This window comes from Chrysemys picta, chromosome 10 (genome assembly GCF_011386835.1).
Source record: "Chrysemys picta bellii isolate R12L10 chromosome 10, ASM1138683v2, whole genome shotgun sequence".
NCBI lineage: Eukaryota > Metazoa > Chordata > Testudines > Emydidae > Chrysemys > Chrysemys picta.
This window is the reverse complement of record NC_088800.1, coordinates 29076290-29099548: the sequence shown is the minus strand read 5'-3', so window position 1 is coordinate 29099548 and position 23259 is coordinate 29076290. Positions and strand designations below refer to the sequence as shown.

Here is a 23259-nt window from a genome sequence, read left to right as displayed (position 1 = left end):
TACACAGCACAGTGGGCAACTTATCGGCCCTGCTGGGACAGTGCTACTATAATACAAATGCTACATCCCTCACCCCAACATTTTTGTAAAGAAAAGTAATCTGTTTTACTTTGGTCTAAGTGCAAGTAACAAAATGGCTCCACCCAGCACCAGAATAATAGTGATTAACTTCCTAACGAGTCTTTCCCTGTGGATATCTTGTTATGACACTGAGATCTCATTATGGAACACTTCATCATAAGGAAAGATTGTTAGTAGTAGTACAGGACTGTAGCTAGGTTATAATTTAGGTTCCAGTATATTTAATATGGTGTGGAGAGGCAGGCAAATACTTAAAATCTATTGTACATGGACTTGAAGTTCAAACAGAACTCCCTGTGTTTGTACTCATTTTGTGTTCCACTTTCCACAGACGTCAGAGCATCACACTTTACTAGCAGAATGTTGACAGCATCAAATTTCAGAGTCCTCTGTGTAGAAATAAAAAGTTAACCTTTCTTTAGTGAGTATTCATGTTAGAAGTACTTCCCCACTCATCCATCCAGGAAACAAACCATAGGCTGTGGTTTACCAGGTCAATTCTAAAACCAGGTAACACAACTCTTATTACAAATATTCATTAGTGCAAACTTGCAGTGACCTTTAATGACCAATCTATAAATAAGAAAAACTTAAAAGGTTCTAATAATGAATAAATCAAAGAAATCTATGGCTATTCCATGATCAGAAAAAGGAGCTAAAATAGTTGAATACATTATTTGTTGGAAATCATTCACTCAATTCTAATAGGGACTTTTTTCCCCAAAGTCTCCCACGAAGAGAATGATCTTGAAATGAGATCACAGCCACACACACAAAACACTTTGGCACCTTGTAAGACTGTAGCAGCTAACATAATTGCCATGTATACACTTAAATGATGACTATATTGCTGGGAGACAAGTATTCCAGCCCTCCCTCCCATGAAAGAGAGCTGCTGAGGGCATTACTGTCTTGGCACACAGCAAATATTCTCCTTGTAATAAATTAATTGTGTAAGAGCATACGTGTGAGTTACTCTGCCTACTCTCGCCTTTTGAAGTGCCAGAGGACTCTGGCCTGATTACTCTTTTCTGTAATCTCTCCAGGTTGGTTGGCAGGTGTTGGGTGTGGTGTTACCAATCCTTTTCACTTTAAAGTAGAGTTAGTGCTAGTTACCAAGGGTATGTCTACACAGCTGACATTAAAGCACTGGGAGCCTAGCTACCAGTGCCATAGCACTGTCTACACTGCCACTTTACAGTGCTCGCTCAGGGGGGTGAAGTAAAGAATTTCTAAGTAGGCCTGTGTGTGTGAATGGAATCTTTTATTGTAATTCTGGCTGAGCATTCCCCTTGAAGCAGAGGCTAAGCCAGGAGGGAACAGAGGAATTGCCATACAGGGTCAGACCTCTGGTCCATCTAGCCCAGTATTTCCCCTGTGGGGGGCTGGCCCAAGCATGCGGTTCTCAGGATTCTCAGCAAGTCCCTTACTACTCGGATTATTGTCGTTTTCCCTCTTTGCTCCCACTTCTGCACATAGCAAAGCTACTAGGAGCCTGGGATTCACCCTTCCAGGCACCTGGCTAGCAGAGCTAGAAATCTAGCAGTGTTTTTAAAATCACCCCGGCCCAGGAGGACAGCACTAGCCGTGCTAGGTGAGGGTCAAGTCCACTGGATGAACGAGGGGGGAGAGAGAACGAGGCGCTGCCTGGCCCTGACTTGCAGTTTGTTAAATGTCCAACAGTTGTTAGTGGTAGCTAAGTGGTTTCAGCCTGTGCCGAGGTGCGGAGGGAAGCGCTGTGAGCCGAGCGGGAGATGCTGTTCTCCAGAAGAGCCGCCGGGTGGCGGCAGGGGCAGCAGCTCGTCCGCCGCTGCCTGTTGACTGTGTGTTTCTCTGCCCATTCAGGCAGGAGGGAAAGGGGAGCGAGGAAGGGCGCCCGCGAGAGAGGCGCTTTCCCCGCAGCCTGGGAACCCGCCTCGGATCCCGCAGGGTTTCCAGCAGGCGCTGCCTGGCTGGGCACTGGCCATTCCTTAGGGGCTCCCCGCTGCTCTCCATGGACTGAGGCTGCTCGGGTATCAGGCTTTGCATCAGCAGCACAGAGGGATCCTCGCGGTGGGGGGACTGGACGTGAGCTCCCGGTGACACTGACAAGGTAAACGCTCTGCTTGCTCCAGCCCTGTCCCGCTCCCCAGCCGCCGCTGGAGCAGCCGGCCTGCAGGGATCCCCCCATGCCAGCTGCGGGAATCGGAAAGGAGAGAGGCAGGTCACTTGGATCGGAGAGTGACCTGGTGCTTTTGATCTGAGAGGCTTTAGCCGGCGCGTACGGGGTGTCATTTCCCTCTTGGTAACATGCTGAACGTGTCTCTCTGGTGGTGGTTTGAAGGGCTGCTGAGAGCCCCACGTGCTGAGGCTGGAGTTTGCCTCTGTGGGACACGTTGAATATTCACAGTTCCGAGGGGGAATTGGCCAGTTGTTGGGCCCCACAGGAAGTAAGTGACTATTCAGCACTCCTGTCTCCCAATCTGCATCTGCTCTTCAGGCCCCCTTGATGTCCCCCAAATGGATGGCACAGAGTCCTGGTCTGCTAGCAGGCTAATGTGATCTCAGATCATGTGGCTTGTAGCTTTGAAGGCGTTCTCTCCTACACATTTCTGATCTCATCTAGGGGATTCCTGGCCCTTCTTTTATTGTTACTTGATTCTTTTCCCATAAGGAACCATTTCAGAGCTGCTTTCCCCTTCGCACTGACTAACCCCCGGGTGGTTGTAATCATAATGTATGTAAGGAAGGGGGAGCCTCTTCTTGTTTTGGAATTTGTCCCATCCAGATAACCCAAGAGCTCATTCCAGAGCGTTTTGTACAAGAGGTTAAGGGAAAAAAGTTAGTTAGTTATTTTTATGGAGGATGAAGAGCCAGTGACCCTAATCTCTTTAATTTGGTAAGAGACATGTTGGGCCATATCCAGGGGTCCAGCTTGATGCATTGTGCAAATTGGGAAGGGTGAATGGGTGTCTTGCAGCTCCCTATGGCACTCCCTTGATGCTGCGCTGTGCCAGGCTGGACTCTCGAAACTGTGCTAGAACAGCCTATGAGTTGCTCCAATTTACATGGAGCTGTAGTGGCTCCAGGGGGCTGAAAATTCAGTGCAGGATTGGGGCAGTATAGAAACATCTCAAAATGCCACTTTTCCTCTGGCCACACTATAACTGAAACTTATAAACTTAAATAATATACTGCTGGGAGACAAGTATTTAGCAGCAAGGAAGAGTGGTGTAAGAGTCACTACTCCAGCTCTATATCACCAGAGGAACCTCTTTACACTCCCTGGGTGATCTCCCCTGGGCTGGTAAACTCCCCTTAGAGCCAGATTATGCCAGGAGCATGGAGCAAACTGGCTAAACTGAACTGTAGAATCTGGCTCACTGTTACCATTGAGCATTGCCATAGTCCTTTTCTCCAGGCCACTTTTTTAATAAAAAGCCCTAGAATGAATATGTCCTTTCCTAAAAATGTAAGTTTTTCCTTTAGTCTAAAGAAGTTTCAGGTCTGACATGGCAGAATTAAATAGTCACGGTGGTGATATGAACTCTCAACAGAAATAGTAGAAATCATCATTGTTTTCTATGCATCCCTCTACTGATAAGACTTTGTTCTTTGGATTGAAGAATAGTATCACTTAATTTTGCTAGTGTCTCAAGCATAGCACAATTACACAATTCTGTGGATGAGAGAAGCCTGTGCTTCTTATCTTCCGACATCCCACCAGTCTTGTATGCACAGTGCTCTTGTCCCTGTCTTGTGTCTGTGACCAGGGAATGCATTGGAAGAGACCAGTCCTTTGCTGAGTTTATTGCTGACCATGGTACCATCAGTGCATTCTGACTCACCTAACTGGTCCATCAGTCCTATGGTACATGTTTCTGCCAACCTGGGCTTCTCCCTGGCACAAGGTCTGGTGATGGATATGATTCCAAGTCATTTAGATATCATCAAGGATTCAAAATGAAAGCTAAAAATGGTGACATTATCCAGACTTTTGTAATGCTCAACTCTTCTTTTTGGGCCTTGTGAAAATTTCAAATATTCTGTTGTAACAATAGAGTTGAAATCCTGATTCTCTAAACTATGCTCTGAGAGTGAGTGACTTCAGTGAAAAAACAGATATCCTTCAAGGAAAAAATGCCATAAAATAACAAGTGTCAGGGGCTAGAAAGACCAGACAAGCTGCTCTGACTTGAGCTATCTTATAGGTGCCTTAAACATAAGTATGGTTGGAATACCCAGCACACTTACCTGAGAACCTAATTCCTTAATCTGGCACCTGATTCTTGCTAGTTAGGTTTTAGGAATAGATCAAAATGTGCTCTTATTTACACTGACTTAAATCTGGAGTAGTTCCATTGAATAGTGTTTGCACTAGCTATGTATTGTACTTCTTTTTTTTTTCTTTTTTCTTTTCCTGCTTCATACAACAGGTTTGCTCACAACAGTTGATTTAGTTGCAGAAAATGAATTAGGGTTACTGGTGTGCAGTGTTGAGTTTTATGATGGGAGTATAAAACATTTGCTTTAGAGAACATGGCTAACTGTCTTTTTTAAACCTGCTGTCAATAAAAACCAAAAGCTACAATTAAAAAAAAGACTTGGAAGCGGCCCAAGAGAGTAACTCTGGAGATTATTTGCTGTCATCATTTTGGGCCCAATCCTCCACACCGTTACACTGGTTTTGTGGTGGTGTAGACCCTTTGATCCCAGTGAAGCTGTGTTAGTGTAAAACTGTGGCAATGGAGTGTAGGTTTAGGCTCTGCATTTAAACAAAAATTCCGCCCAAAGTCCCCTGCATTAAGGGCCTCATGCAAAGTCCACTGAACTCAAGACTACCCAGGGTTTTGGATCAGGCCCTAAGAGAACATTAAGTTTGGGTAGGTAAGTGCTTAAAATCAAGTGTGTCTGTGCATCTTTAACAATGGCCTCTGCACTATCATCATAGGCTTTAATTATGTAAGGCCATCAATTTTGGCAAATAGAGAAAATGCTGTTCTCCCAGGAAGATAATTGCCATGTTGGCTGAGACCAATGTTCCATCTAATCAGTATCCTGTCTCTGACAGTATCTTTTCTGTCGCCCTAGATGCATATGTAACACTTTGTAACTTTCCATTCTTTTATACTTCACTCCTGTCATCCTTGTAATGTTCCATTACAATAGGCTTGAAAACTTACCTGTGAGAGCGCAAGGCTTTTCATATGTGTCTGAACAATTTTCTTTTCAAACGGCAGCACAGCCTGCCATAAGTACAAGTGAGGGGATGAGTCACTTAACTATGAAGTTAATTTGGCTGTGAATTTAGCGACCTATATATGCCAGCTGATTACTTTAGGCTATATAGTTAGCCTGTTGGATGTTGTGTACCAGTGGTTTATTGTGTACTTCTCATCTGAATGACTTCCCTGGACTGTTTCTCTGGCATTTGAGCTAGCACATGATGCTAGAAAATGACACTTACTAGATAGCAAGTGTTTTGGGACGGGGGTGGAGTGGGCGAAATAAGTGCCTATATAAGACAAAGCTTCAAGTATCAGGACCAGGGCCGTCCAGAGGATTCAGGGGGCCTGGGGCAAAGCAATTTCAGGGGCCCCTTCCATAAAAAACGTTGCAAAACTATAGTAACATGTATTTGGAAATGTAAAAAATAACCAGTGAAATACATTTAAAATTAATTTTAATAATTTGAAAATACACAAAATACATTATTTGAAAACATTAAATGCTTTAATGGTATGTATACATTTGCAATTACATAATGCTTCTTATGAAATTATTTTTGTTACCAATTGTTCTGAACATTAATTATACAGCTGGAATTTTTTTCCTCGCTTTCATTTTGGTGAACTCATTAATAATGTCATCAAAACGTATGTCTTTGGCCATTTCATATTCTATGCTCAAAGTGAGTAAATGGTTCAGCCTTTCTTCCCCGGTGGCTGAACGCAAACTATTTTTAATCAATGTTAGCTTACTAAATGCACGCTCTCCCGATGCTACTGACACTGGCAACACTGTTAGTAGGCATAAACAAATCTGTGGAAACACATTTTCCAACCCTTTTTTGAAGAGAGCATTAAGAAGTGCAAGTGCAGAGGTTATATGTCCATCAACTCTTAAGTTGGAATCTTCTTTTATTTTGTAAAAGATTCTAAGTTCCTCTTTTAAGATTTTCTCTCTGGAGGTCTTTTGGATATGCTGTGGCCAAAATGTCAACAAAATTTTCTATAGAAGATTCATCCACTTTATCTGGCGGACACAAAATGGGTGAAAATAAATTTGAGACTTCAGCCATTCTTTCACCAAGACTTCCTAGCTCTGATAGAAGCAAATCCATTGTCAGGAAGAACACCTGTACTTTGAACTGAATATTGGGAGAGTCAAACGTATAGTCTGCATCCCCTGTGTTGTCAAAGAATCGCTTGTACTTCCGGATCCTTGAGCCACTTTTCATTTTTGGGTCAATGCCGAGGCTTGAAGCGACTTGTTTGGCTTCTTCAAAAAAAATTGGCCAACAATCTTTCAATGTTTGAATTACCTTGACTAATTTGCTCATGTGTTTAGTTCCCTCTTCCATTGTTGATTTGGCGCTTTGTAGGACCTTGTTCTTATCATCAATACACTGAAGCACGTTGAACCATATTGTAGTAAGAAGTACAAATTCAAATGACTTAAGCCACTTAATCAAACAGTCAACATCTGCCTGGATTTCGGAAGATAAATGAAACGCCTGTGTGATGATTTTTTTTGATTAGGGGGCGAACAGCATCAACTCTTGCGCTCCACCTAGTTTTAGATACAGAGTGAAGAGATATATTTGCAGTGGTCTGCAAAATTTTCCATCTTGCAGGGCTAAGAGCAAATACTTTATAGAGTTTCTGAACATTTCCAAAATATGTTTTTACCTCCACACTGGTTTCCATAGCGTGGGTGCCACAGAGGTTCAGCGTGTGAGCAATGCATGGAGAAAAATAGACTTGGGCATTTTCTTCCAAAATTCTTGTCTTTACTCCCTAAAATTTTCCTGACATGTTAGAGGCATTGTCATATCCCTGCCCTCTGCACCAAGATAGTTCTAAATCACATTCTTTAAAAAATCTCTTTATCTGTTCTGCTATATCTGCACCAGTCTTCTTTTCAAAATCTACTAGTTTAACAAATCTTTCATGCACATCCCAATTTTGTTTTTTTTGCATCACATATCTGAGAATAAAAACTAACTGCTCTGTGTGTGAAACATCAGATGTACCATCAACAACAATGCTGAAATATCGGGCTTTTCTTACCTCTTCAAGAATAGAATTTAAAACTTTTTCTCCCCACACAGTTTCAAGAACTCATTCTGACTACGCCATGACAGGTAGTGAGCCTGCATTCTTCAGCCAGGCTCTCTGCATTGAGCTACCATGTCTAGATGTGGTTTCACCTCAGTATTGTACCTGCCCACAAGCTTCAGTATTGACAAGAAAAGCCCACAGTTGTCATAATCAACAGTAGAATGGCTACCATGAAATGGCAGATTATTCTTTGCCAGGAAAATAATTACATCAACAATGGCAGTTAATATTTTACGCCATTTTTCCTCCCCCTGTTTAATACTATGTTGTAATGCTGCCTCTTTTATCACTGAGTGTCTGAAATAATTCCTTCCACTTAATGTAATTGCTGAAATGTAAAGCGTTTTCTTCATGACTCTTGATTTTCTCGTAAAACTTTTTCCAATTATCGGCAATTCCACCTTCGCCAAATTTTGAATGATGTAATTGGTTAGTTTGAGTTGCACTTCTGTAGAGACTGCAAAGGAAACAAAATATTGCTTCAGCATCTTTACTCCACACCATCCAGTCTCTTTCAATACATTCGCCATTACTCAGCTGTTTAGAAAAAACTGTTATCGGCAATTTCCTGCCAAAAGAATCATGAGGAAAGTTTTTGGGCTTATGTGGTGGACCCTTCAATACAATAAGTTCTCTTTTCTTTATATCTAGGTACTTCCAAGAGGCTGGGTCATTACTGCACAACTCTTCTTCATCATTCCCATCTACAGCAGCAGGACTAGTCGACTGTACCAGTTTCTCAGTTATAGCAGTATTACCGCTGTGTTCTTCATTGTCTATCCAAAAAGGCTGGATTTCCTTCTCTTCCTCCACAACAACCATAACATTGTTTTCTGAATGTGGTAATATTTTGGATTCCTCACACACCGCCTTTTCTTTTTCTCTTACCAACACCACTTTCACTTCCCACCTCTGAAGAGCCTTGAATGTCAGCATCGATCAACTCAGTCAACTGACTTGACGTGGCTTGTGCCTGAAGACATTTGTGAAGTTATTTTTCCCTTTTCTTCTTGCGTCTGTCTGGCTTTCTTCTACTTTCTCTTCTCAAATCCTGAAGAGATTTGTACGTTTCATTTTTCCAACCCCTACGATCGTTGACTGTGATGATACCTGCAAACAAATGAATTCCCTTGGTATCTTTCATTTTGTTAGGTAGTGTGACACTGTACCCCATAATGCTTTATGGGAATATGACACAACTGGAATATGATCTACTGAATCTATCTGCTACATATGCTATGTAACATATCTATATAAAGTTATGATCTACTGAATCTATTTGCATGCATGCCCAGGTAACTCCTAAACTCCATCTTGGAGCTGGACTGTGCATAGGAGTAAGGAGGGGGTCTCCACCCACAAGAAAAAGGTCTATTTAAACCCCTGGGAGAGTCCTCCATGGTGGCTTCAGCTGGCTAAAGAGAGAGCCTCCCACCCTCCAGGATTCTTGAAAGAAACTGTAACAAAGGACAGTGTGCAAAGGGTGTGAGTGATTGCTGGACCCAGGCTAAAAGGAGATTAGTCTATAAAAGGGAGCATTCTGGAACTGGTGAGGATCTTCTCTGTATTCAGTTTGATTAGACATAGATTTGCGCATTTTATTTTATTTGGCTTGGTGACTTACTTTGTTCTGTCTGTTACTACTTGGAACCACTTAAATCCTACTTTCTGTATTTAATAAAATCACTTTTTACTTATTAATTAACTCAGAGTATGTATTAATACCTGGGGAAGCAAACAGCTGTGCATCTCTCTCTATCAGTGTTATAAAGGGCGAACAATTTAAGTTTACCCTGTATAAGCTTTCAGAGTAGCAGCCGTGTTAGTCTGTATCCGCAAAAAGAAGAACAGGAGTACTTGTGGCACCTTAGAGACTAACAAATTTATTAGAGCATAAGCTTTCGTGGACTACAGCCCACTTCTTCTATATGCATCCGAAGAAGTGGGCTGTAGTCCACGAAAGCTTATGCTCTAATAAATTTGTTAGTCTCTAAGGTGCCACAAGTACTCCTGTTCTTCTTTTTGTATAAGCTTTATACAGGGTAAAACGGATTTATTTGGGTTTAGACTCCATTGGGAGTTGGGCATCTGAATGTTAAAAACAGGAACACTTCTGTTAGCTGCTTTCAGGTAAACCTGCAGCTTTGGGGCAAGTAATTCAGACCCTGGGTCTTTGTTGGAGCAGACAGAAATGTCTGGCTCAGCAAGACAGGGTGCCGGAGGCCTGAGCTGGCAGGGAAAGCAGGGCTAGAAGTAGTCTCTGGGCACATCAGGTGGGTGTACCACATCACATGAGTTCAGAAATGCCAGTAGAAGTCATTTGAAACTTGTTTTCACAGCAATAGTGACTATCTTTTATTTGTTCTTTCTGTATCAGATAGGGTGGAAAAAAGGCCCTGGCCATGCCACTTACCCGCACCTCTCCCCTCTCTGGGAGCCTCAGTGCGCTGCGTCCAGGAGCAGCCCTCGACAGCGCTGCAGCAGCGTGGCTCCACAGCGGGACCTGAGCTCCTCCCACTCAGAGCCGTGTGGTAAGGAGGTGGGGCTGTGAGCTCAGGTCTGGACGGAGCCCCGCCCCCTTACCACATGGCTCTGAGTGGGAGGAGCTCAGGTTCTGCCGCTGCAGCGCTGTCCAGGGCCGCTCCTGGATGCGGCGTGCTGAGGCGCCGGGGGATGGAGGAAGGCGGGGCCGGGGGGGAGCCTCAGACATTCTCATGGGGCTGGGGGCCCCTGCAGGGCCTGGGGCAAATTGTCCCCCCTCCCCCCACCCTCCCGGGCAGCCCTGATCGGGACTGTCCCTATAAAATCAGGACATCTGCTCATCCTGCACGTATCTATCATGAGATTGTAGAAAAATTTTATGGTATTATGTTGCACAGAGAAATATTATGTAATTCAGGCCCCTTAGCTATATTCTCAACTGGTGTAAATGGGTGTGGCTCAGTTTATTCATTTACACCAATGTGTGTGGGGGTATTTTTTAATACTGCCTAAGCCTCTGGCTCTGTATCCTAATGCATATTGCTTTGTGTAACCTTTGCTTTGGCATTTCCTGATTTTTTTTGCGCCCTTACCCTAGTGACCTGATCATTCCCTTAACCTAGCTGTGTAATAGAACTTCCTTGGTTTGTTTTGTTTGTTTTTTCTCAAAAAAGAGAGGAGAGAAAAAACAAAGGTAAACGGGAACTTCAGTCTCCAGGACTCCAAAGCTGGCTTGCGATACCTGGCAATAGCAAGTATTAATTCCACAAGCTGGAAATACTTGTCTACACTGCACTGGAATGCCCTGTCCCACCCTGCGTTCCGATCCGAGGCCCATTGAAGGGAATAGAAAGAACTACATTGATTTCAATGATCTTTGCGCCAGGGCTGAGTCTTACTGCAGGGCATGAGTTAGTCTCTTGCTTACCTTACAGTCACACAGCAGCCTTCTCAAAACCCTTCACACCTTGCAAGGGCCACAGAGATTGAGCCTCTAAGGGCACAGCTTATAAAATGCACCTGTGAACCTATGGAGTCTTGCCTCAGCTTCTGCGCTCTCTCACTATGCTTTTCACTGCACAGCTAAATCAGCCACATGTGCATGTGCACTGTAACCTTTCTGGAGCTCCTAGTGTATGTGCGCACTGCGGTTTTGCTGATTTCTCCCTCGGTTCAATTCAAATCTGTTTCCTCTAACACTAAAAAGTAGTTCTCATCAATGTTGTGAGAGGCTACCGGTGTGGTGCTTCTGCTTTCTCCTGTTGATATCACTCGGCTGCGTGCGTGTGTTCCCTCTGTGTGCTGCCCCAGCTCTGCACAGATAGCTGACACAGCAGACCCGACGAGAACCCCCAATGACCACAGAGTCTAGTAAGGTACAAAGGCACCTCGGCCAGGTTTATTGCGATCTCGGACACAATTGCAGTTCCCCGTAGATTACTTAGTCTACCGGGCATACTACTAATAGATGCCTCTTGGCAAGGACCCGGCTCAGTGGCGGGACTTTCCACTGCCCCCGTGGCTGGACAAAGACATCCACTCAGGGATGCATTCTTATACACAGATACAAACAAGTTACACATCACTCCTGACGTATTGAGGTTCAACCCCTCTACGTAGCAAGGTACAACCCCTCTACGTAGTAAGGTGCCGCCTCTCACCTTGTACCTGTTGGTTCGATCAAAACAACTCTATCCATCATTTTACCCTTTTGCCCCTGTCATTGGGATGGGTTGGTCTGTTCCCTGTTATCTGTGGAATGTTCCGGTTATAGTGTATCTTGGTACCTTGTTTATACTGTAACTACGCTAAATGAATATATATTTATGCAACATCAGCCCTTTCCTTGCCAACTTCTGTGAACAGGGCCTGCCTCTTGCTCACAGCTTAACTTTGCTTCATATTAGCAAAGTCTTGACCATTACTTTAGTTTGGTTCAGGCCTCATACTGGGCCTTCATTAGGCCTTCACTTACTACATTGCCTTCACTTACTACAATCAATAAAGGATATTTCCATGGCAAAGGGCAACATTCAGGTGAGGAAACTTTAAATGGTGGGTGGGGGAGTTTCAAGCACTTCTAAATGGGGAAAATGTAATTTTTCGCACTCCTGAGGCTTCAGAGTGGCTGACCTGTTATCCCACTTTGCAAAGATCTTCACTTTGGAGGTGGGAAGGAGCCTGGGAAGGCAAAAGTTTCAGGAAGTTGTGAATCCCTGAGACAGGGCTGGTATTGGACTGTAAATGTGGCTGCAACCATAACTATAGCTGCTTCTGCTGTAATGACTTTTACATCTTAAATTCAAGAGTCTTCCTCTGTGAATTATGATTATTGCATAAATGAAAGGTACTTGATTAATTTGATGGAACAGGATACAACCCTTACTACACTGATATGGTGAGAGACTGCCACACACTCTCAAAGAAACTGAGGAACCTCCTGTACAGCAGACAGGAGAAGATCAAGAATGAGCTCTCAAAACTGGAGACTGTCATACAAAACCAAACTTCCACGTAGCTGGACTTTACAAAAATGAGACAAGCCATTTACAACACACACTTTACTTCTCTATAAGAGGAAAAAGGACAGTAAACTATCTACATGCCACAGGGAGCTACAACAGTGGTACCCTCAACTCATCTAACAATATTGTTAATCCAGGGCCGCCCAGAGGATTCAGGGGGCCTGGGGCAAAGCAGGGGAGCTGCAGCGGGGGGCCCTTCAGTCGCTCCATGTCTTCAGCAGCACTGAAGAGCCCCCCGCCACCGAAATGCTGCCGAAGACCTGGACTGCCACCAGGCCAGGGCTCGCGGGGCCCCTGCGGGGCCGGGGCCTGGGCAAATTGCCCCACTTGCCCTCCCCCCCGGACGGCCCTGTGTTAATCTATCCAACCACACACTTGGCCTGGCAGAAGAGTCTGTCCTATCTCGGAGACTCTCTTTCTGCCCCACCATCCCCACGAATATGATACGGTTCTGTGGTGATCTGGAAGCCTACTTTTGTCATTTCCGACTCAAGGAACACCATGGCAACACACCACTGAACAGTGCACTGACCCACAGGAACCCTGCTACCAACACTACAAGAAGAAGAAGAATTCTGCGTGGACTCCTCCTGACGGTTGAAATGACAGACTGGACTTCTACATAGAGTGCTTCCACAGATGTGCACAGGCTGAAATTGTGAACAAACAGCATCACTTGCCCCATAACCTCAGTGGTACAGAACGCAACGCCATCCACCGCCTCAGAAACAACTGACATTATAATCAAAGAGGCTGACAAAGAAGGTGCTGTAGTCATAATGAACAGGTCGGATTATGAACAGGAGGCTGCCAGGTGACTCTCCAACACCACATTCTACAGGCCACTATCCTCTGATCCCACTGAGGAGTACCAAAAGAAACTACACCATCTGCTCAAGAAACTCCCTGCTATAGCACAGGAAAAATCTACATGGTCACACCCCCAGAGCCCTGACCAGGGGTATTCTATCTGCTACCCAAGATCCATAAACCTGGAAACCTTGGAGGTCCCATCATCTCAGGCATCGGCACTCTTACAGCAGAATTATCTGGCTATTTGGACTCTCTCCTCAGACCCTACGCTACCAGCACTCCTAGCTATCTTCGAGACACCAGCGACTTTCTGAGGAAACTACAATGCCTTGGTGATCTTCCTGAAAACACCCTCCTGGCCACCATGGATGTAGAAGCTCTTTATACCAATGACTACAAGCTGTCAAGAACAGTATCCTTGATGAGGCATGGCACACCTGGTGGCTGAGCTTTGTGACTTTTTCCTCACCAACAACCATTTCAGATTTGGGGACAACTTATACCTTCAAGTCAGTGGCACAGCTATGGGTACCCACATGGCCCCACAGTATGCCAACATTTTTATGGCTGACTTAGAACAACACTTCTTCAGCTCTCGTTCCCTAGTGCCCCTCCTCTACTTGCGCTACATTGATGACATCTTCATCATATGGACCCACGGGCAGGAGGCCTTTGAAGGATTGCACCTGGATTTCAACAATTTCCACCCCACCATCAACCTCAGCCTGGACCAGTACACACAAGACATTCACTTCCGGGACACTACAGTGGAAATAAGTGATGGTCACGTAAACACCACCCTATACCAGAAACCTACTGACCACTATACTTGCCTACATGCCTCCAGCTTCCATCCAGGACACATTACATGATCCATTGTCTACAGCCAAGCCCTAAGATACAACCGAATTTGCTCCAATCTAGGGTTACCATTCGTCCGGATTCCCCCGGACATGTCCGGCTTTTTTCAGTTAAAAATAGCGTCCGGGGGGAATTTGTCAATGTCCGGACTCCCCCCCCCCCCCCCCCCGCCCCAATGCAGAGCATGCGGGGCTTACAGGGCAGCCGGCCGGATGGTGCCACTTGCATGGGGCTCCGGCAGCCAAAGCCCTTCCTCCACTTCCCCCCTCCTCTCTCCTGCAACTTGACACCACTCCCCACCTCTCCCTCCCTCCCCCGCCCTGCATTCACAGATCGCCGGCCGTCGCCTCGGCCTCCGGCCGTCTGGAGCTCCGATCCTGCTCCCCTCCCCCGCTGTTGAGCGCGCTGCTCTGCAGCACAGTAAGGGGGCCGGGGGTCAGAGAAGCGGCAGGGAGGTTGGGGGGGGGTAGTCAAGAGACAGGGAGCAGGGGGAGGGTTGGATGGGTCAGGAGCTTGGGGGGGGCTGTCTGGGGGTTGGGGGTGTAAGGTTTTGGGCAGAGTACAGGTGGGGGGGGTCTCAGGAGGGGGCAGTTAGGGGACAAGGCACAGGGAGGCTTAGGTAGGGGGTGGGGTTCTGGAGGGCAGTTAGGAGCAGGGGACCCAGGAGGGGGCAGTCAGGGGACAAGGAGCGGGGGGGGGGCGTTTGGGAGTTCTGGGTGGGGGCTGTCAGGGAGCAGGAGTGGGGAGAGGGATCGGAGCAGTCAGGGGACAGGGAGCAGAGGGGTTTAGATGGGTCGGGAGTTCTGGGGGGAGCTGTCAGGGGGTGGGGAGTGGTTGGATGGGGCGTGGGAGTCCCAGGGGTCTGTCTGGGGGTGGGGGTGTGGATAAGGGTTGGGGCAGTCAGGGGACAGGTAGGGGGTAGAGTCCTAGGGGGCTAGTTAGGATGTGGGGAAGGTCTCAGGAGGGGGCAGTCAGGGGACAAGAGGCAGGGAAGCTTAGTTAGGGGGTGGAGTCCTGGGGGGCAGTTAGGGGCAGGGGTCCCAGGAGGGGGCAGTCAGGGGACAAGGCGTGGGGGGGAGGGTTGGCGGTTCTGAGGGGGCAGGAAGTGGGAGGGAGTGGAAGGGGCAGGGGCGGGGCTAGGGCAGGACAGGGGCGGGGCTCCTCCCGTCCTCTTTTTTTATTGTTGAAATATGGTAACCCTACTCCAATCCCTCAGACAAACACCTACAAGATCTTTATCAAGCATTCTTAAAACTACAATACCTACCCGGGGAAGCGAGGAAACCGAGCAAGACGAGTACCCAGAAGTCACCTACTACAGAACAGGCCCAGCAAGGAAAATAACAGAACACCACTGGCCATCACATACAGCCCCCAGCTAAAACCTCTCCAGCACATCAACGATCTACAACCTATCCTACAACCTTCTCCCACCCCCCGCCAAGCTAGAGCCAGCCAAGTTATTCATCTCTTCAGGTAAAGATGGGAATGTCCCTGTGACACCTGCACCTGCTGCCTGCTTGAAGGGCAGAGGTTGTAGGAAACAGGGCCGTCTCCAGGCACCAGCTTCTCAAGCAGGTGCTTGGGGCGGCGGCTCCGGAGAGGGGTGGCACGTCCACGTATTCGGCGGACGGTCCCTCACTCCGCCTGGGAGTGAAGGACCTCCCGCCAAGTTGCCACCGCAGATCGCGATCGCGGCTTTTGTTTGTTTGTTTGTTTGTTTGTTTTGGCTGCTTGGGGCGGCCAAAACCCTGGAGCCGGCCCTGGTAGGAAAGGCAGATGAACAACTGACTTTGCAAAATCTCTCAGCTAAAATGCAGGAAACCGTATGGTTGTTTTTCCCCCCAGCATTTTCTAGGGAAGTAACACCCCTCCCACCCCAGTTCTCTCCATTTTTATCATATTGATACAGGTGTTTCTTTCTGAGCAAGTCTAAACTGCAGCATTTGTAGAAATGGGGGAAGGAGAACAAGGGGATATGTCCCTATGTAGTTCCACATACTGGACACTCTCCCCTCCCCCAACACACCATGATTTTGTTTAGCTAGAGGCCTGCTTGGTGATGGGAACTCCTTCTGGCTGCATTTCTTCTCTTGTCCCTAGTTTCTTCCTCTGGCATGCTGTCACACATAATGGCCACTAAATTTGGTAAAGACAAGGTAGGTGAGCTAATATCATTTACTGGAAGAACCTCTGGTGAGAGTAGGGTGACCAGATGAGGGAAAGAAAAAATCGGGACACATGGGGTGCGGGGAAGAGCAAAAAAAAAAAAAAAAAAAAAAAAAGCCAAGTCAGTCCCTGCCGGCGGAGCAAAAAAAAAAAAAGTGCTGCTGGCGGATATAGGGACAATTTGCATCCCGACCCCAAAGATCGGTCGGGACGCGGGACACACCCTGAAATATCAGGACGTCTGGTCACCCTAAGTGAGAGAGACAAGCTTTTGAGCCACACAGAACTCTTCTTCAGGTGTGGGAAAGGAACTGTATACTGAACTTGGTAAGCAGAGGCCTATTGGTGCCAATGGGCAAAGTGTTCACTGTTCTTTAGAAGCAACTCCTGTCTCAGACCTGACAGACTCACTACACATGATATTTATCCATGGTATTTATCCATGAAGGGTTGCATGTGAGGGCTCTACTGACAGTTTGTCTCTTGCCAACACACACGATTGTGGTGAGATGTGTGTACCAGTAATGTTTAAGGAATAATTTAACTCTATTGAAAAATTATGCCTTTATGTTATTGAAGTGAAAGTGATGTCATGAGCAAATCATATGTTTCTGTGACAGCCCATTCAAGTGAATTATTGAATTATTGTTCAATTGCTCAATTTCCCACTGTCACAAAAACACAGAAAAGTCAATGGAAAACCATCAAAGATGTACTGTAAACATCAAAACCACTTGCAGGTAAAAAGGAGCATTATACTAGACAGGGATCATCCTGTCTGTGAATAAGGACAAAAGACGGATTCAGTGTATCACAGGGTGGAGAAAGATGCTCTGCATCCATTCACTGAGAAGACATCTTGTTGAGTGGTATGTTTCATGAAAGATTGAGTTCTGGTTCCTGGGAGGCCAGCCAGCTCTCTGACAGACTGAACTCTGGGGGTGGGAGGGAAACCTACTTTATTACATAGGAAATAAGTGTAGGCCCTAGTTTACGTTTAATGATTTTTGTTTTGTATTGTAACCATCTGTTTCTATTAGTCACTCTTGTTTCTAGTGGAACCTCTATTCTTTCTTAAATAAACCTTCTTATGTTTTGTTATGAGTATGCGTAAGTGCTGTGTGTTCTACAGGGGCAGTGAATTAAGGTTAAACTGGCGTATATGGCTCCTTTGGGAGCAGAGGATCTGGGATTTCTGAGTAGCAGCCAGTGTTGGGCTGGAGATCACAGGGGAATGATTCAAGGATTGGGGTGCACCTCTTGTTAACCTGCAAGGCAAAGACAGAACTGGCATAACCTGTGACAGTGGCTGAAAGGCTGGCAATGTTGGGGAGTTGACACCCAGCTACCAAAGGCAAGACTCCTTGCTAGAGACAAGGGGCAACAAGGTGACTCGCAGTCCTGGGTCCCCTGAGAACCATCACAGTTCCTCTTCCAATTTTGACTGACGTTGGCAATCCAGTGGTTAATGCACTTGCTATTGCACTCCCTCTGCCCAGCATTGGGCTCCAAAGCTGCCAGGCAGAAAAACAAGATGGTTTTGCTTTGAGGCCCTGTGAATTTAAGTCTGGAAAGGCACCCACTTCTCCATTGGCTTCTACAGCTGCAGAATTGTGGCATTCTTGGAGCTTTGGTCAGTATTTATAATCTTGGCAGTGGTTGCCATTAAACCAGCAACACTTGCCAACTTCTACCACATAGTGGCAGCTGGAGATACCAAGTAGTGGTAACTGCTGGCAAATGTTTGACTTCTTAATGGCAGGCGTTGTACTTGAAATGTTACGTTGCAGTGCAAATTGGGCATAAATTATCGTTGTAAATAAAAAGGCAATATTGGCTAGATGCTTGGATTGGCTGTCAGGAGCTGGGCTTTTACTTTTCAACACTGTCACTGACTTTCTCTGTGACCTTGATCAAGTCATCTAGCTTCTTTCTCTGTTCCCCGTATTGGATATTCCAAATATTAATTAATATTCCAGAGGGATATTAATATTTACTGACTAGTGTGTTAATGTATTCACATGAGATGTATATTAGGCATCAAAACTATAATGTATAAAGAAATCACATGATACAGTGTGTGTCCTTTGGATTTATTAATGTTTTTTTTGTTTTTTGTTGTTTTAAATTGCAGCTTTAGCACTTGCTTTTTGGCTATTTGACATGAGCCTGGCGGTTCTGTGCTGCTACCTTTTGGCATCCCATTCCTGTATTTATTTTGGATATTCTGTTAATAGGAAGATTCCGTACCCCTTATGTGGAAGACAGGTTTAAAAAAATTACTTCTGTAAATTGTTTTCTCAGTATCTGTGGGAGCCACTAAGAATCTATTTTCTGTAAGGGCCTGATCCAAAGCCCATTGAAGTCAATGGAAAAGCTCCCATTGACTGGAATGGCTTTTGGATCAAGCCCTACATGCATGATGTAGGAAAGGAAACCGTGAAAAGGAACAGTGCTTGGTTTGTGGCACTCATTCTTGTTTTTTACAGATTTGTTTTTAACTTAAAAATCCCCAGGTTTTACAAAAGTCATTGTTTGGCCGTTACCAATTTTCACCCAAATGTGGACCACTCATGTATGGAAAATATTGATTGTATTAAGAAAATTCAATACATTAGGTAGATGTATTTATGTTGTTAATAAATTAGCCTAAGTATAAATGCAAGGCTGTCTGTTTAAAGTAAGGCAACATAGCGGAAGATACACGTGTGTGCATATGTGTACGTTCTGTTAATGTGCACTCCATGAAACAAACCACAGCATTAAATTGCTTTTACTTTCAATACTTTTACTTTTCTCTATTCGTTGCTTTTTTCTGTCTTCCTGTCCCCCCCAATATTAACCCCTAAAACTGAAGTTATTTTTTCACAGATTTTTTACATTTTTTTTATTTTTTTTTGTTATAAACACTTATAAATTCATGGGAAACTTCTTAAACAAAATAGAAACTGAAAATGAAGGGTCTTCTACACAGTGTATCAGAACTTCAAACACAGTCCTCTACAGATTGTCAGCCTGTGGGTGTCCTTACCCAGGCATGGAAGGTAGTAATTACACTTGTGTCCTCTTTCTGCTAGCACACTGGGTACTTCTGTTTTGCTGGAAAAGTAACTGTCAGAGCCAAATTAAAAGCACACTTTGTGATTACTAATCAGGTGATACAAACTGGTGGAATGACTTGATAGAACAAAGAGATGTAGACAACAAGGTCGTCATCTCCTCCAGCATTAGGGCTGGATTCTCTGGTGGCATAAATCTCTGGAACTCCCTCTAGTATTTACAGCATGAAAACAATAATAAAAAAAAAGTTAATATGATCAGAAAGTAAATGGACAAACTCCCTAACTTGGAGATGAGCCCTGTCTAAAGAGACTTGTGTTTGGAGTTCTCCTGACTCAAAGATATTCAACCCTCTTGATACCCCAGCACAAGGGACTATCTGTGCAATGGGAGAGGTGTTAACCCCTTGTTCGCCACAACTGGGTAGTGCCACTGCATCTTATGTGCTAGTTTTAAGGAGCAAACTGTTTGTTACATTTCTCTCTATAAATAAGTGTAAATAGATGTGTGCTAGTGAGACAGAAAGCAAGTCTCTATGTGATTTGTTTGGAGAAACAGCCAAGTGTTAAACCTCTCAAAATAAAGGTTTCTAGTGAGATGACAGATGTTGCCATATAGGCATCTCTGAGGCCCTGCTCTGCTATTGCTTCACTACCAATTTATTACTGTGCAGTACTGCCAACACCAATCATAAAAAGTCATGTTAGTCCCCTAAAATCTTGAGATTGGCTTATAAATGATGAGATTTTAAATAATACATTTTGCTTTATAGTTTTTTGAGCCCTTAGGGTTGTTGTTCATCAAACTCTTCTCTGAAGCTATGAGGGTTAGAAACTTACTCTTGTAATGAAAGCTGGGATGGTGATGTCATCCAGTCTCTAAATATTGCAATACTTGTGATAAACTCTTGAGAGTTGGCAATGCTGGGAGAAATTTGTCCCTGTGCAGAGAGATAGCCCAAGGCTTATTCACCACTTTATCCTTCATTTCATGTTCTGAAGGAATCTGGCATCTCACGGCTATAGGCTTAACCAGGGAACAAGCTTTACAGTTGTCCCCTGCATAGAGGTGAATTTTGCCCTGCAATAAGAGTAGAAAGGAATTGCTGCCTTCTGATTCCCTCCCCCTTTTAATAAAGATGTTAATCGTGTATAACTCCATATAACCCATGGGGCTCTGTAACTGGACAGTGTAATACTATTTTGTAAGGTGCTGGATTTTCTACTGCCCCTTTGTTTAGTTCACTTTCTGATTTTGTTCAGTTCTTCACATGATTCCTGGACTTCTAAAAATGCTGCTGTTAATAAGACATGTCTGCTCTTAAATCTGATGGTATATATTATAATACTGAATGGTTAAACTTCTGCACTTGCTGACCTCTCTCTTGCTGTGGAACCCACATCTGGGGATCACTTTAACAGCAGAGCACAAAGAACAAAGTTCAGCAGATAAATCTGTGTGAATGGGACCTCGATGAAGATAAAAGAGCTATAGGAGATACAAGTGGCATGGTAGCTCACCATCATCCAATATGCCACTGACCTAGATGGATGTATTCCTGGCTCCAACTGCCAGAGGTTTGGGAAGTGAAGGGGTCAATGTAGCTGTTTTAAAATGCTTTTCTTCGTGATGACTACTGGTTGATGAACACTCATGCACTCCCTTCAGCGTGCCAGCTGACATCACCCCCTCACTCTGCTGCATCATAAGGATGCAGGGGTATGGTAGTGTTCCCTTACAGGAAAACTTCAGCTAGGTACCCTAATATCTACGATTCTTACTCAGGCAACACTCCCATTGACTGCATTTGGACTAGTGTGAGCTCAAGATCACTCACAAACATAAGGATTTCAGTATTGGGTCTATAATAGCTAAATAGTTAACTAAGACTATATTTTAAAAATTTATGGCATAGTGTGAGGTCAGCAATTCTGTGGGATCATTTAAAAAATTATCTCCTAAAATTGTCTTAAAAATCCTTTAAAATCCATATGAGCACCTGTATCTGTTCCAGTATCTTGCACGGTGACTGTTGTCTCTCCCATCAATGGCTGATGTTCAACTCATGCTGAATTATTACCTGAACAGTCCCCAGGAGGTTGGATACTCAGAGTAAGGTGCTAGTTAGCATGAGTAGGAGTATTGCAATCTAGCCCTTTGTGAATTGAAGTTTGCTAAGGACCAGAGTCTACTCCCCTGTACTTGTGCTGAGTAATAGCTACCTTGTTGAGCAGTCCCATTAATTAGCTTAGTGGCAGAATCTGGCTCTAAATATTAAAATTATTTATTTATTTATTTTTACAAAAACCAGTGAGAATTTACTTGAAGATAACTCTGAGACTTTCTGATTTCCAGTTCTTATGGCAACACCCATTGTGTTAGTTCTATTTTTTGAAGTTGCCAAGGTGGTGGTCGTATAGATCAATTGTATTTTATTTAGGTATAGTTTTGTGTATAAGCTATACGGTTTGTTTTTTTTCTTACCTTTAATCCGTCTATCTGGTTGGCTAAGAGAAACCAGGTGTCCAGTCCCACGCCAAGTAATTATAATAAAATGACATTCCATAAGCTGCCCAAAAGTAAGGATATCCTACAGGATGGACTCAATTATTGAATCTGCCAGCAGTGAAAACTGTATCTAATACTTCTCTAGTCCCATGGAATAGTGCACGGGATAAATGAACGTGGAACAGCGGGTAAACCTGCTTGCTGTGACCCCTTTTGGTCTGTACGTGGAATTTAAACATTCAACTAGAGCACCAAGGGGATTATGACTTAAAAGAAAAAAGGAAATTAACTATTAACTCTTAGGTCGCTAGTACTGTTCAGGTTTGGCAGCCAAAGAAATACTGTGCTTTTTTTCTAGATCTGGTAGCAGCGGGGGTTCAGGATGAATGTCAGTATTGATCTTGTAGTGATACCTGACCATTAAAATGCAATTTCCTTTACTCCTTAACGTTACTGTTATTGCTTTTAACTGTTAATCCATGTTATTCAGCAAAAGTTAGATTTTTATTATTCTTTGCTAGCCTACAGGTTAGGGGTCCAATCCAGTAAGTGCTGAGCACTCTCGTTGGGGCCGGAGGTTGGGAGCACTCAGCACCATGCAGGGGAGATTTACAATGTTGCAGGCTCAGGCCTTGATTTATAACAGTGGTGCTGACAACACTGTTCTAATTAATTGTCTCTAACCATCCTCATTACAGAGTTTATATCCTGTCTGCTCAGATCTGCTGTTGGCTGATGCTTAGCACAGCAGGTCTCTACTCCCATGCAGTGTTTAACATAATTTAAAAAAAATCCATTTGGCAGTTTTGAATGATTGGGGTATGAAAAAATTCTTAGAAAGTCGTATGATGCTACTTCTGTACTCAGGGTCTGAGATTGGTTTAACTTCTTTTGAATATTTACCTGTGACTAATAGTTTAAAACAAAAACATGATTTCAAAAGACTCTTTTCAGAAACAGGGTTTACAATAAATGTTCAGTAGTTTTTGTTTCTCCTAATGGAAATTTCACAAAGATGGTTTTAGTATGCAAGTTTACTGTGCATGTGCAGCACCTGTATTGACCCAGTGGATCTTTAACAGCTCCCAAAAAGCCATTACAGTTGAGGGGGTCGTTGATCCACAAACTAAGCTTCCTTAAGCACATTGGTTATGCTGGTTCTGGCAATGTTTCACATTTCTGCTTTCATGCCCCTTTCCCAAACTGCTGTTGCATGGGTTGAAATGGAAGCTCCTGTGTCACTGGTATTATGACTTGCTTTCCTCTGACTTTTCTTAAATGAATATGCACAGTTATCAACAAACTCTATAAATGAGCTTCTGTAAGCAAGGTGGCAGGAAAAGTACCCCCAGATTTTTCACCTTTGGTACTGGGTGCCTCAGCGTGGTGGGAGTGGCAAATTTTGGATCTTAAAAAAAATCTGACAGTCCTGCAAGTTT

General features: G+C 44.4%; 1 protein-coding gene across 1 annotated transcript in view; it reads left to right on the top strand.

Moving 5' to 3' along the window:
* Positions 1-1920: 1920 nt before the first annotated feature.
* The window catches only part of THSD4 (thrombospondin type 1 domain containing 4), a 644254-nt gene continuing 622915 nt past the window's right edge, over positions 1921-23259 (top strand). The window contains exon 1 of the mRNA XM_005284967.4: positions 1921-2173. The gene's annotated coding sequence lies outside the window, so the exon portion shown is untranslated. The remainder of the gene's footprint in view (positions 2174-23259) is intronic.